Source organism: Vulpes vulpes, chromosome 7 (genome assembly GCF_048418805.1).
Source record: "Vulpes vulpes isolate BD-2025 chromosome 7, VulVul3, whole genome shotgun sequence".
Classification (NCBI taxonomy): Eukaryota; Metazoa; Chordata; class Mammalia; order Carnivora; family Canidae; genus Vulpes; species Vulpes vulpes.
The window spans coordinates 24,228,231-24,240,667 of record NC_132786.1 but is presented as its reverse complement, the minus strand read 5'-3'; positions in this window follow the sequence as shown (position 1 = coordinate 24,240,667).

Below are 12,437 nucleotides of genomic sequence, written 5' to 3'. Positions count from 1 at the left end.
CTGGGGGCAGGGGTGTGGGCCCCCAGGGGGGCTGACTTCCTCTTCCTTCTGCCTGGTGCCAGGAACTCATGACCCAACAGAAGGAACACCAAGCCTGGTGCCTTGCTACTGCTCTGTACACAAAGCAGCCTTTCCTCTCACATCCCACCAGGTTCCCACAGTGCACCCCTACACGAGCAGTTAATGGGGCCTCTTCTAGCAAATTCCCAGGAACTAAGAGGAGAATGTAGACACCATCCTTATCTGTATCATTCTCCCATTGACCAAATCCTCTTCTTCCAAATTCTTTTTTTTTATTCATTCATTTCTTTTTTTTTTTTTAAGATCTTATTTATGTATTCATGAGAGACAGAGAGAGAGAGAGAGAGAGGCAGAGACACAGGCAGAGGGAGAAGCAGGCTCCATGCAGGGAGCCTGACATGGGAACAGATCTCAGGACCCCGGGATCACGACCTGGGATGGAGGCAGATGTTCAACCACTGAGCCACCCAGGTGCCCCTATTCATTCATTTCAGACAGAGAAAGAATGAACATGGGGCAGACAGAGAAGCAGACTCCCCACTGAGCAGGGAGCCTGACATGGGGCTTGATTCCAGGACCCCAGGATCATGACCAGAGCCAAATGCAGATGCCTGACTCACCCAGGTGCCCTTCTCCCAAATTTTTTACTTGCCAATCCAAATCCCATATTACCAACAAATACGTTCTAGAAGCTTCATAATTGAGATGATTTGTAGTTTTTTTTTTTAAAGATTTATTTATTTATTTATTCAGAGAGAATGAAAGAGGCAGAGACACAGGCAGAGAGAGAAGCAGGCTCCATGCAGGGAGCCCGACGTGGGATTCCATCCCGGGTCTCCAGGATCACACCCCGGGCTGCAGGCGGCGCTAAACTGCTGCACCACCGGGGCTGCCCGAGATGATTTGTAGTTTTATAAAACATTATCTAGAACAATGTTGGAATACTCTGCATGTCTGAGGCTCTTTTTAAAAAGTCTATCCTTAAAAAAAATAAAGTCTATCCTTGAAGAACCTGGGGGGCTCAGTTTGTTGAGCATCTAACTCTTGATTTCGGCTCAAGTCATGATCTTGGGGTTCTGGGGTCGAGCCCTGCATTGGGTTCTCTGCTTAGCAGGGAGTCTGCTTCTCCTTCTCTCTCTGCCTCTCCCCCTAGCCCCAGCTCCTGCTCTTTCTTTCTTTCTCTCTCTCTCTCTCAAATAAATAACACCTGTCCAGGTACAGAGCATCCCCACCGTGTCCTACCTCCCCCCTGGCAAACATACATAGACTTTGTGTCTGTACTTTTGCCTCTTCTGGACAGTTCATCTGAAAGAAATCTCTTTTTTCTCCTATTTATTTATTTATTTATTTATTTATTTTTAAAATATTTTTTAAAAAAAGATTTTATTTATTTATTCATGAGAGAGAGAGAGAGAGAGAGAGAGAGAGAGAGAGAGAGGCAGAGACACAGACAGGGGGAGAAGCAGGCTCCATGCAGGGAGCCTGATGTGGGACTCGATCCGGGGACCATAGGATCATTCCTTGGGCTGAAGGCAGGCGCCAAACCACTGAACCACAGGGATCCCCTTTTTTCTCCCTTTTAAACCAATTTAAATTTTGTTAGGCACGACAGCATCACCATGCATGTGAATCACTAGCTCACATCAGCGGGTGATGTGTTACTCAGAAAAGTATACACAGCCTTTGACCCAGCAGGTCTGGGGCTCACTGCTCACACATCCACACAAGGGGACTCGGTTGCATGTGCTGCACATGTGCTGAGACATCACAGCAGCAAAAACTGGAATCCGGAAGTGTGGAGGCCGAGGAAATTAAGACCATTCCACTTTAAGTTCAGCGTTAGCACAAGTACAGCTATCCAGGCCCCTGTGAATAAGAGCTGAACTTCACCTTGCTTCAGTTACAGGAAAAAACAGCCTAAGGCCTTTGAAAGCCCCATATTAGAATGAGAACAGAGCTCAATGCCCTTGAAAGCCCCCTATCAGAATGTAAACAGAACTTGAGGAATTCCTCCCCCCCTTCTGGAGGTCCCCTAGACCAGCCCATAAAACTCAGCTAGAACCCACCTCAGGGTCCAAGTCCCTGCTCGGCTGTGTCGGGTACACTTGGACCCAAGCTCGAGCTTGTAAATAAACCCTCTTGTGTTTGCATCGGTGTCGGCTCCTTGGTGGTTCTCGGGTTCGCAATCTTGGGCACAACAGTAAGAACTCTCTACTGAGGAATCCACAGAACGATCTCGAGGGGCTAAGTGATGGGAGTATGTGTGGCCCTTGGAAAGAACGTAGATCACAATGCTCTGACTGGGGACGTTGTCTGACTGTCATAAGGATCATGTAGTTATGTGTCATAGGAACAGGAACATATTTTACAAACTAGAATAAAAACCAAAGCAAACAGAAAGAAACAGAGACCTTGAAGAACACCCCCCCACCCCCCCACCCCCCCACCCCCGTGAGTAGGACCAGCCCTAATCCGGAGGCAGCCCATCCAGGTGCCTTCCTGGAATTTTAGCAACAAAAAGCATTCTGTTTGTGATAAGAAAACCATTTTCCCCCACGCCCTGATTGAAATGTCCCTGAATAGGTTCATGTTGACCTTCTGAGAAATCAATAACCTGAATGCTATGTGACTCCCGCGATTCTTTTGTCTTTAAGCGTTTTTTTTGCCTTTAAAAGATACCTGTAATTGCTAATCGGGGCTCTCTTCCTCCTCGGAGGCGGAGAGCCCGTTTGCGCAAACGTTCAATAAACCCTCTTGCTAATTGCATCTGCCTGTCTGGGGTCTGAGTCTCTGGGGCGTCCACTGGGACACGTTGGCACCCGTGAGCCAGGGTCCAACAACCCACAGGCAGAAAGATCTGTAAGACCACCGGGGATGCTTCCCTGTGCGCCCCAGGGCCGCCAGAGCATCAGTGGGTCCCGGTGCTGGGTGATCACAACTGCCAGCAGGCAGGAGTGTGAGGTTCTGGTGACTGTCGCTAAGGAGTGTGTTTGGTCTCCAGGACCAAGCAGCTTCCTCTGCAGGCAGGGAGGGTGGTGATGGATTCACCGCCCATGGAGCCTCGGCTACCCCTGGCACTGGGTAGGACCCAGAAGCTCATGGGCTGCCCCAGCTCCCTTCGGGACTTGAAGAGCACCCCCACTCTTCTTTTTTAAAAATGGAATCCTCTCTCTTTTTTTTTTTTTAAGATTTTATTTATTTATTCATGAGAGACCCAGAGAGAGGCAGAGACCCAGGCAAAGGGAGAAGCAGTCTCCTTGTGGGGAGTCCGATGCCTGACTCCATCCCAGGACTCCGGGGGCATGACCTGAGCTGAAGGCAGACATTCAACCTTTGAGCCACCCAGGCGCCCCTCACCCCACTCTTGTAGGACAAAACCCCAAACCTTCCCATGGAGAACCTTGGGTTGGGGACCAAACCGTGTCCCCTAGACCATGTCACACGTTGGAATCTAACCACCAACCACCGTGGAGCAGGTCCCTACAGGGGGGCCAGGTGAAGGGACGTCGGTAGGGTCACTTGATCATCACTGAGGGTCTAATCCTGCACGACCACTTGCCTTACACACGGGGACACGGGCAGGGAGGCGCCAGCTGTGGGAGGGCGCTGCGAGGCCCCCGGTGGAGGCGGCTGTCCCGACCATGACAGGCCTGCACCCACTGTCGCCCAGCCTCGGGAGCCAGCCCTCTCCATGCAGGGTCTCGGGCCGTGGCTGCATCTGTCGCTGTGGGAGGCGCCTGGGCCAGTGTCTGCGCGGGGGTGGGCAGGTGCCGCGGCCCCACCTGCAGACAAGCCCGTGCCCTCGGCGCTCACAGGACCACCGGACGGGGCTGTGCTCACCGGCGCGCAGCTGTGCTCCTCCAGGGACCGAGCGGGCCCTTCCTGCCAGTAGGGCCGGGCCGTCTTCCCCTTGCGCCCGAACCACGGGCTCCCTCTGCGCCTGCGGGTCGGGGCGGTTGAGGGTCGGGCTGGTGGGCGGCTCACTCGCACCGCCTCCCCCCTGCCCGCCCCCTGCCCGGGACCCTCAGGCTGGGGCCCCACGGGGTTTACGGCTGTCCGGGCTGAGGCTCACATTCGGTCTCGTATGTTCTTGTTGGTTCGTGTTCTGCAACCCTTTATAAAAACTACGACGACCTTCCGACGACGTTCCGAGGCTCCCAGGCTGCCTGGCCCTCTGGCCGGAGCGCAGATGGGAGGCTTCCCCCTGGAATTTGGGTTTGGGAAGGACCGGAAAGGGGAGGCGCAGGGTTGCAGCTGGGGTGTCCTTCGGAGGCAGCCGAGGAGGCCTCCAGCCCAGATGGAGCTTGGCCTGCAGGCCACCCAGCAAAGCCCCGGCTGCCAGCCCCAGGGCCGGGTGCGGAGCTGGTGCGGAGCCAGGCGCGGGCCCCCGGGCAGGGCTCTCCAGCCTCTCCGGGAGGGACTCATCCACGCGGAGACACTCGGGGGCCCAGAACTGAGCTGTCCCGGACACCGACTGCAGAGAAACACAGGCAGCTCCCCGGATGCTCACAGCAGCGGCCGCAGAGCCCTCAACGCAACACCTGCGCGCAGCCAGCCCCTCGCCCAGCGTGGCTCGGCAGTAGCGGGACTCGAACCCTGGATCCCGCAACGCTCAGTGGAGTCGCAGACGCGGTCCTGGGAGGTTATGCGCCGAATGCTCCGTGTAACGGTCTCGAAGTGACACCACTTTGGAGTTGGACAAGGACTGGGGGTGCGGAGAGGATGAGGGAGGAGGTGGGGAGGCCGAAGAGGCCCCGGCAGGGCCCTGCAGGGGCTGCACACACACTCTGTGCTGGTGGAAGGTGAGCCTACTCGAGGGTCAGAGGGCAGCACGGCCGCACACATGTGCGGACACACACGTGCAGGCACACTCACTGGAGAGCAGCCAAGCACCCACCTGGGCCGTGGCGGTGGCGGCTGCTTTCCGGGTCAGCATACTGTGTGGTGACAGTCGCAAGGTGTTGCCACTGCGGGAAACTGGGCCAAGGGGACGGGCATCTTGGTATTATTATCTTTTTAAGTTTACTTAAATAATTTCTATAACTAATGTAGGGTTTCAAACCCATGACCCAGAGACCAGGACCTGAGCTGAAATCAAGAGTCAGACACTTAACCCACTGAGCCACCCAGGCGCCCCAACTAAAACTTTTTTTTAGGTAAGCTCTACCCCCAATGTAGGGCTCGAACTCAGGACCCAAGAGGAAGTCGTGCGCTCCTCTGACTGAGCCTCCCAGGCACCCCTGGGTTATTGTCATGACTGCATGTGAAGATACAATTATTTCTATAAAAAAGCAAAACCCACAAAACCATTGCATGAGGTCCCCAGGGGCTGCCACAGCCAAGTACTGCAGCTGGGGGGTTTGGAACAACACAATGGATTTTCTTCGGTCCCAGGGCAGGTGTTGGAAATCCATGCACATGTGAGGTCAGTCTCTAGGATTCCCATAGGGTCCGTATCCCAAGGTTGTCCTCAGCTTCTGCTTGGCCGGGAGACCTTGGATCGGGCCCCAATCTCTGCCTCTGCCTGTGTGTCTGCAGCTCATCTCTCTCCCGCCTACCAAGGTCACTGGCCACCGTTGGATTTAGGGCCTGAGCTCATCCAGTGTGACCTTAATTTAATTGCATCCGCACAGACCTTATTCTCAAATGAAGTGCCATTCACGGGTCGGATCTTCACCATATCCTCCTGAGGGGGCAGCATTCAACCCCTGACAACCGGTGCCAGAGGCATATGTACCCATTTAAAATGGCCTATTGTCCCTCCCAGGCTCTATCCTTGCAGATCAGAGGCTGCTCCTGGTGGTGCACAGCCCTGGGCCCGGAGTCTGCCTAAGTCATGCAAATTCGTGCACACAGCGGACTGGACTTGGCTGTAGATGAATAGAACGTGTCCTGTAAATGCATGATGCAAAATGTGTCGGCTATTCTGATGGACAAGATGCAAACTCACATCTCTTCAGAGATGGGGATGGAGGAGGGGCAGAGTCAGGGGGCCGGCGTGGGGGGGAGAAGCAGACTCCCCAGGAAGCGCGGGGCTCAATCCCATGACACTGAGGTTGTGACCTGAGCCCAAGGCAGCAGTCAGATGCTCAACCACCCAGGCGCCCCTCCCTACAAACTCATTGTATGTTATTTTATTTATTTATTTAATATTTTAATTTACTCATGAGAGACAGAGAGAGGCAGAGATATAGGCAGAGGGAGAAATAGACTCCCTGCGGGGAACCCGATGTGGGACTTGATCCCAGCACCCCGAGATCGAGCCCTGAGCCAAAGGCAGACAGATGCTCAACCGCTGAGCCACCCAGGTCCCCAAACTCATTTTTATTTTTTTTTTTTTTTAAGATTTTATTTATTCATTCATTCATGAAAGACACAGAGAGAGAGAGAGGCAAAGACACAGGCAGAGGGAGAAGCAGGCTCCATGCTGGGAGCCTGATGTGGGACTTGATCCCGGGTCTCTGAGATCATGCCCTGGGCCAAAGGCAGGGGCCAAACCGCTGCACCACCCAGGGATCCCCCCCAAACTCATTTTTAAATGTTACTGAATTTATAGTGGAGTTTGGGTCCCTCGGAACTTTCTCCTTCCATAAATGACCAGATTACAGCTGCGTCTACCTGACAGGCCATGACAATTCCTGATGTTAAACACGGACTCCGACTCCGTACTCGAACACTGCATGAGCCGCACTCCCTGTGTCCCACAACCTCTAAGGTAAACATGGGATGCTCTAGCTCAGTGAGATGGGCTCCTGTGGGGCCCTGGACCCAGAGGGCAAACTGTGATGACAACCCAGCCACTTCCCATGGGGTACTCCTGGCCAGTAGCCCGTCTCTCACCACGGTTGCAACTAGAAGTCCTGCCGCATCAGGATGACCCACAGGTAACAGGTTACAGGCACCTCTGGCCCGAATGGATGCCCCGCCGGGGAGGGGTGTGTCTTGCTCCCATAAAACGACCCTGGCAGAGCTACTCTTGTGTATCATGACCTTTAGGGGATTTGGGCTGGAACAGGTCTCTGAGTTTTGCGGGGCATGGAAATGGGGATCCCTGGGAATCCCAGCGTGCCAGCAGGGAGACGGGAGGCATCGTGCCCTGGGCTGGGGTTACTGGGGGCTTCCCCAGGAGTGAGTCATAACCTCAGTCAGTGAGCAGAGAGCACAGCACCTCGGTGCCCCTCCCCCCAGAAAGAAGCACCAGGGGCTTGAGGATCTTCCTGGGGCAGTGGGCGGGGGGGTGGGGTGGGGGGTGGGGGGGGTGGTCACTGATTCAGGGACCAGGACCTGCACCTGCAGCCAAGGGGCAGATCTTGGAGTCGGGGCCCCTGTGTAAGCTGGGCTCGGCCTGGGGGACTGAGGGGGTGCCACAGGAGCCCAAGTGTCTCCTTGGAAGATCAAGGGTTTGGGGTGGGCAAGTGCCCTTCCCAAGCCCTGCCACTGCCGACTGGTTGGAAATGACGGTCCCTATGATGTCTTCTGCAGCGTGAGAGGGCACAGCGGTCATCGGAGGGCTCCGGGGTCCAACACTGGTCACTGTGTCACAGCGGCCCCGTAGCTCAGGATCTGGTCCTTATCCAAGGGTCCTGGGCCCCAGGCAGCCAGGCAGGGCCCCTGCGTCCTACCTGGGCGTCACCACCTCCCGACCACAGGTCACTTCCAGCACCATCCCCCTGTCCCTCCCTGTGGCCTCCATCTACCCCCCAAATTCCTATCACTGCCACAGGCTGGCCCCATGCACCGTCCACACTACAACCCGTGGCACTTTCCACATGTCATTCAACAGTTGATGTGGGACCATGTGCTCAGCGTCCTGGCAGCCAGGGGCACACTGCGGACCCCCACATGCCGCCACTAGGGCTGCGCACTGAGCAAATGACGGGAGGGAACCCGACGGAAGGTCTTGTTGACAGCTGAGCAGGACACTCACCACGACCAAAGGCTGGTCTTTGCGACTTCTCAGTCTGCTCCCGGGGATCCACAGGGGTGACCCCTCACAGAAGGGCCCTCCAGATGTTTCCTGGGGGCGGACCACACACCCTCAGGACCAGGAGACGGCGCTGGGGCAGGGAGTCCAGCACCAGCTCCATGAGCCCGGCCCTCCCTGTTCAGAGCCCAGGGAGGATGAGCTCACTGGGCCCCCACCCAACCGTTGACTCAGAGCCTCTCCCGTGGGGGTGTGGGTGCTGCAGCCACGGTGAGTTGGCATCCCCAGCGCAGAGCGAGTCTCCTGCTGCCCGGAGCACGGGGCTCCCCAGGGATGGCCGACCTTCCCGCACGGGGACCGGCCAGAGTCCGGGCAGGGGCAGGGCTTCTGGGACTGGACTGGGAATTACCTGTGGGGTCACACGCACCCCTCCCAGGCCCGAGCAAGGGTGACACAGCGGTGACCTCCGCCAGGTCCTTGACCTGTGTGTGGCTGGGGGGCCAGCTGGGTGGCCGGTCGGACACGGACTGTTGCCTTGGGGCCATGGTCTCTGCAGGGGCAGCCAAGGTTGAAGCTCTGGGCCTGAGGTCAGGGTGATGGCCTCAGGCCTTATGGGTGCCTCTGTCCAGGACTCCCCGGCTGGTGTCCCATGGGCCTGGGCAGACCAAGGAGCCTAGGGCTGTCACATGCACGCACACTCACGCCCACACATGTACATGCACTGGAACATGCACATGCTGACACCCACAGACACACCTACACACATACACACACTGGCAAATGCTGACACCCACACACTCCCCACACTAACACACACGTACACACACCCACGCATGTATACACACTGACACGCGCACACACTAGCACACATTCACGTGCACAAGCACATACTCACAAGTGTTCATACACACACGTGTACACAGATCAGCACACACAGTCATGTACCTACTGGTGCACACACAGGCACACTCACACATGTGTACACACACAGAGGCACACTCACATGTACACATTGGTGCACACACATAAATACACACGATGCACACACAGCAGCACACACCCACCCATGCATACCCCTGTACACATGTGCTTTCACACATAATCACAACATTCAAACACACATGCATACACATGTACAAACAGATGAATAAGTAACACTAGCACTCAACAGTGAACTGCGTGGCTCATCACTGCGGTTTGGGGACAGTGGGGTCCGCATAGCAGCAGCCTAAGGTGCGACTCTACATAACATCCTTTTAACAGTAATGCTTTGAGATGTGACAGTAACGTGAGCCCAAAGTAAACATGCATATGCGACAGGTGCATCCTATACCCCAAAGGCAGTCACTGTCCGTCTGAAAATGTCTCACACACGACTCGGGAACGGGAACAAGCTCTGGGATTTTTCCTGTCACAAAGGGGGCACGGCGAGTGTGCATGTCCTTGCTGCCGCGGGGGTGGGCCATGCCATCTCCTGGAAGCCCTCTGGGAGGTGGTGTCCTGTTACCCTCCCGGTGGGAGGGCCTCCTGCTGCTTGGACACGCCTGCCGGTCCCCCAGAGCAGGTGCCCAGGTTGCGGGGTGAGAGTGGGGGCAGCGAGTGGGGACAACAACGGAGCCAGGCACTGCCTTCCAGGAGCTCTCAGGGGGTCGGGACACATGCCCTCCTCCTGCTAACTTGTATCCTTATTTAGGATTTTTGTTCTTTTTCCTTTCGCTTTGACTGTAGTAAAATACACATAACATTTACCCCTGTGACATTTTCATGTGCACGTTTCAGGGGCGATAAGGACACTTACGTTGTTGCATGGCCACCACCCACCACGGAACATCTCCCTGGTCCCAAGTGGAACCTCTGCCCCGGTGAACGCTCACCTGTGTGTGACCCTGGCTCCTCCAAGGATGGTTTGGCCGTGGTCACACATGGCGTCGCTGTCCTGGGCCTGGCCCGGGTCACTCAGAGGGAGTCCAGACCTCAGGCCTGATGTCCGGAGTGCGTCAGAGGCCCCGTCCTGCTCTGGCTGATGACCCACCCGCGTGTGCTCTCACTGTTCTTCCTTCCTGGCCCCCCACCCCCCTGGACCTGGACCCAGGCCCAGGGATCCTCTCCTCCTTCACCACCCCCATCCCCTCCCTCCCAGATGTCCTGGGCCTGCGGATCAGCTCAGGGGACACTCAAAGCAATGGCTCACGCCTGGTGACCCTTGAGCACCACTCAGCTGCTGGTGGGGGAGGGAGCCCTGCAGGTGCCGCTCGTGTGTCCGGCCCCCTCATCCCACAGAGACCAGGATTCCTGGGGGTCAAGGCCTCTGGCCCCTCCCCCCAAGCTAAGGCAGAGGCTGTGACCTTGCACCGCAGCTCCAGGAAGGGTCCTGGGTGCCCAGTGAGTGGCCTCCGCCCGGCCTGACCTGTCCCCTCAGAGACGGCCTCCTGGCTGCCGGGATCTGGGGAAACTGGGTGTGCCCACGTGCATGGTCACTGGGGCCTCGGGAGCCCTGGGTGCAGGGCTGGTGGAGTCAGGCCCAGAGCTGGGGACAGAAGCCCTTCTGGGAGGCCCTGGGCTTCAAAGCCCAGTTCTGCTGAATGACACGCCCGCCACACTTGCTTCTGGAATGGCCAGGCGAACCTGCTTGCCGTCCCTGCCCTGACTCACTGCATTGGCCTCTCCTGCCCCTCCCGCTGCCCCCACACAGGAGCTGTTCACGGAGCCCTAGTTAGCTGCCCCTGCCCCCCATTCCTGCAGCCCAGGCCTGGAGGGGAGCCACCCCCACCTCCCCAGCCCCTAAAGAAACCTGTCCCTGCCCTGTGGGCGTCCCTTTGCCTGGGAGGCTGTCAGTCACTGACACCCTTGTTGGTTCCAAGTAGCTGGTTTGCTTTCGGGCTGGGATGCAGGGACCCGTCCAGGGAGGAGGCTGCCCCAGAAGAGGGGAGCAACGGCGGGGGCACAGTGCCCCAGGTTGCCCACAGACACACTTGGGGGAGGCGAGGAGGGGGCTAGAGGTCAGGTCTCTGCTCCCCGTGGTGCTTCTCCCGCCAGCCAGCCTCAGAACCCACTTCCAGCACATTCTGTCCAGGGCGGTCCCTCGATGGGGCATAGTACCTCCTCCATGCGGCCCGGGGGCGTCTGTCCCACCTCGGCCCAGCACTGCCCACTCCTGGCCCTGCTCCCAGGCTCCCCTTCCACTGCTGGCCCCATCGGGAGCCGGGCCCCATGACTGCACACCTGCAGGTGCTGCGAGCAGGAGCAGGGATACCAGCTGCCTCGGTTCAGGTTATTTCTCCCTGGAGACCCACGAGCACCCCAGGCTGTGAAGGTCAGGTGTGCACTCCTGCCGTCTGGTCAGCTCCATCCTGCAGGGCAGTGCCCAGTGCCCTTCGTGTCCCCGGGGCAGGGAGCAGGGAGGCAAGCTGCCAGACCCACCTGGTGCTGGGTCCCCTGCCACTGCCAGCAGGAACACAGACCCTGGCTTGGACCCAGGGCCTCTCTTCTGCCCGCATCTAGAAACCAGGCTGGCTACCTGGCTCTTGTCACTGTGGGTGAAGCATTGTCCATTCAAGCTCCCAAAGGGCAGACATGTCCAGGGAGAGAGCAGGGCAGCCTTCTCCTGAAGGGGCTGGGCAAGCAGGGGCATGGGCAGCATCCACCTGCAGAAAGTTCTAGAAGAGGATAGAGACTCCTGGGCCCAGAGCAGGCTTCACCCCTTGCTGTGCTCAGCAGACCCCGAACCGAGGCCCTCAGCTGAATGGAGCAACAGTGTGCAGGCTGGGGGCCCACGTTGGGGGGCAGGGGGGTCCTGCAGTGGCCTGGTTGCGTGGACAACACTCTTCCCGCAGTGGATGCTGGAGCATAGCATAGCTAGGAGAGCCGCCCAGTGAGGGGGGCACCCGCAGCAGGGGGTGGGAGGGCGGCAGGCGAGGGAGCACCCAGTCCCTCCGCTTCTGTGGGAGCTGGGTCTCTGTGACAGCTTCCCCTTCCCGGCAAGCCCTGCGAAGGCCACTGCCCTGCCCAGACCCAGGATGCCCCCCAGGGACACCCACTGTCCTGACCTAAACCAGTCCCCAGAGAGTGAGGCCCCAGGAGGGTGGGGGGCCTGGGATCCCCTGCAGCTTCTTTGTCGAGCCCCATCCCTTAGCTGGGTGCCCCTGTGGACCCGGGGTACACCTCCTCGGCTCCTGGTACATCGAGTGGGCCCCAACCTGGATTGGGTGCCCAGGTGGCCGGAAGCACTCGCATATCCACCAGGTGCAAAGTCTTCACCCCGGCGGAGGACGTCACCAGCTCTGTGAGGGAGCAGTGTTTCCTGCTGAGGGCTCAAGACCTGGGCTAAGGCGCCAAGAAAGGTCATTTTGTACATTAAATACGCATCAGGCTTACGTTTTCTTTTATTTGTTTTTTTTTTTCTAAGATCTTATTTATTCATGAGACACAGAGAGGCAGAGACACAGATAGAGATAGAGGGGGAAGCAGGCTCCCTTTGAGGAGCCTGATGCGG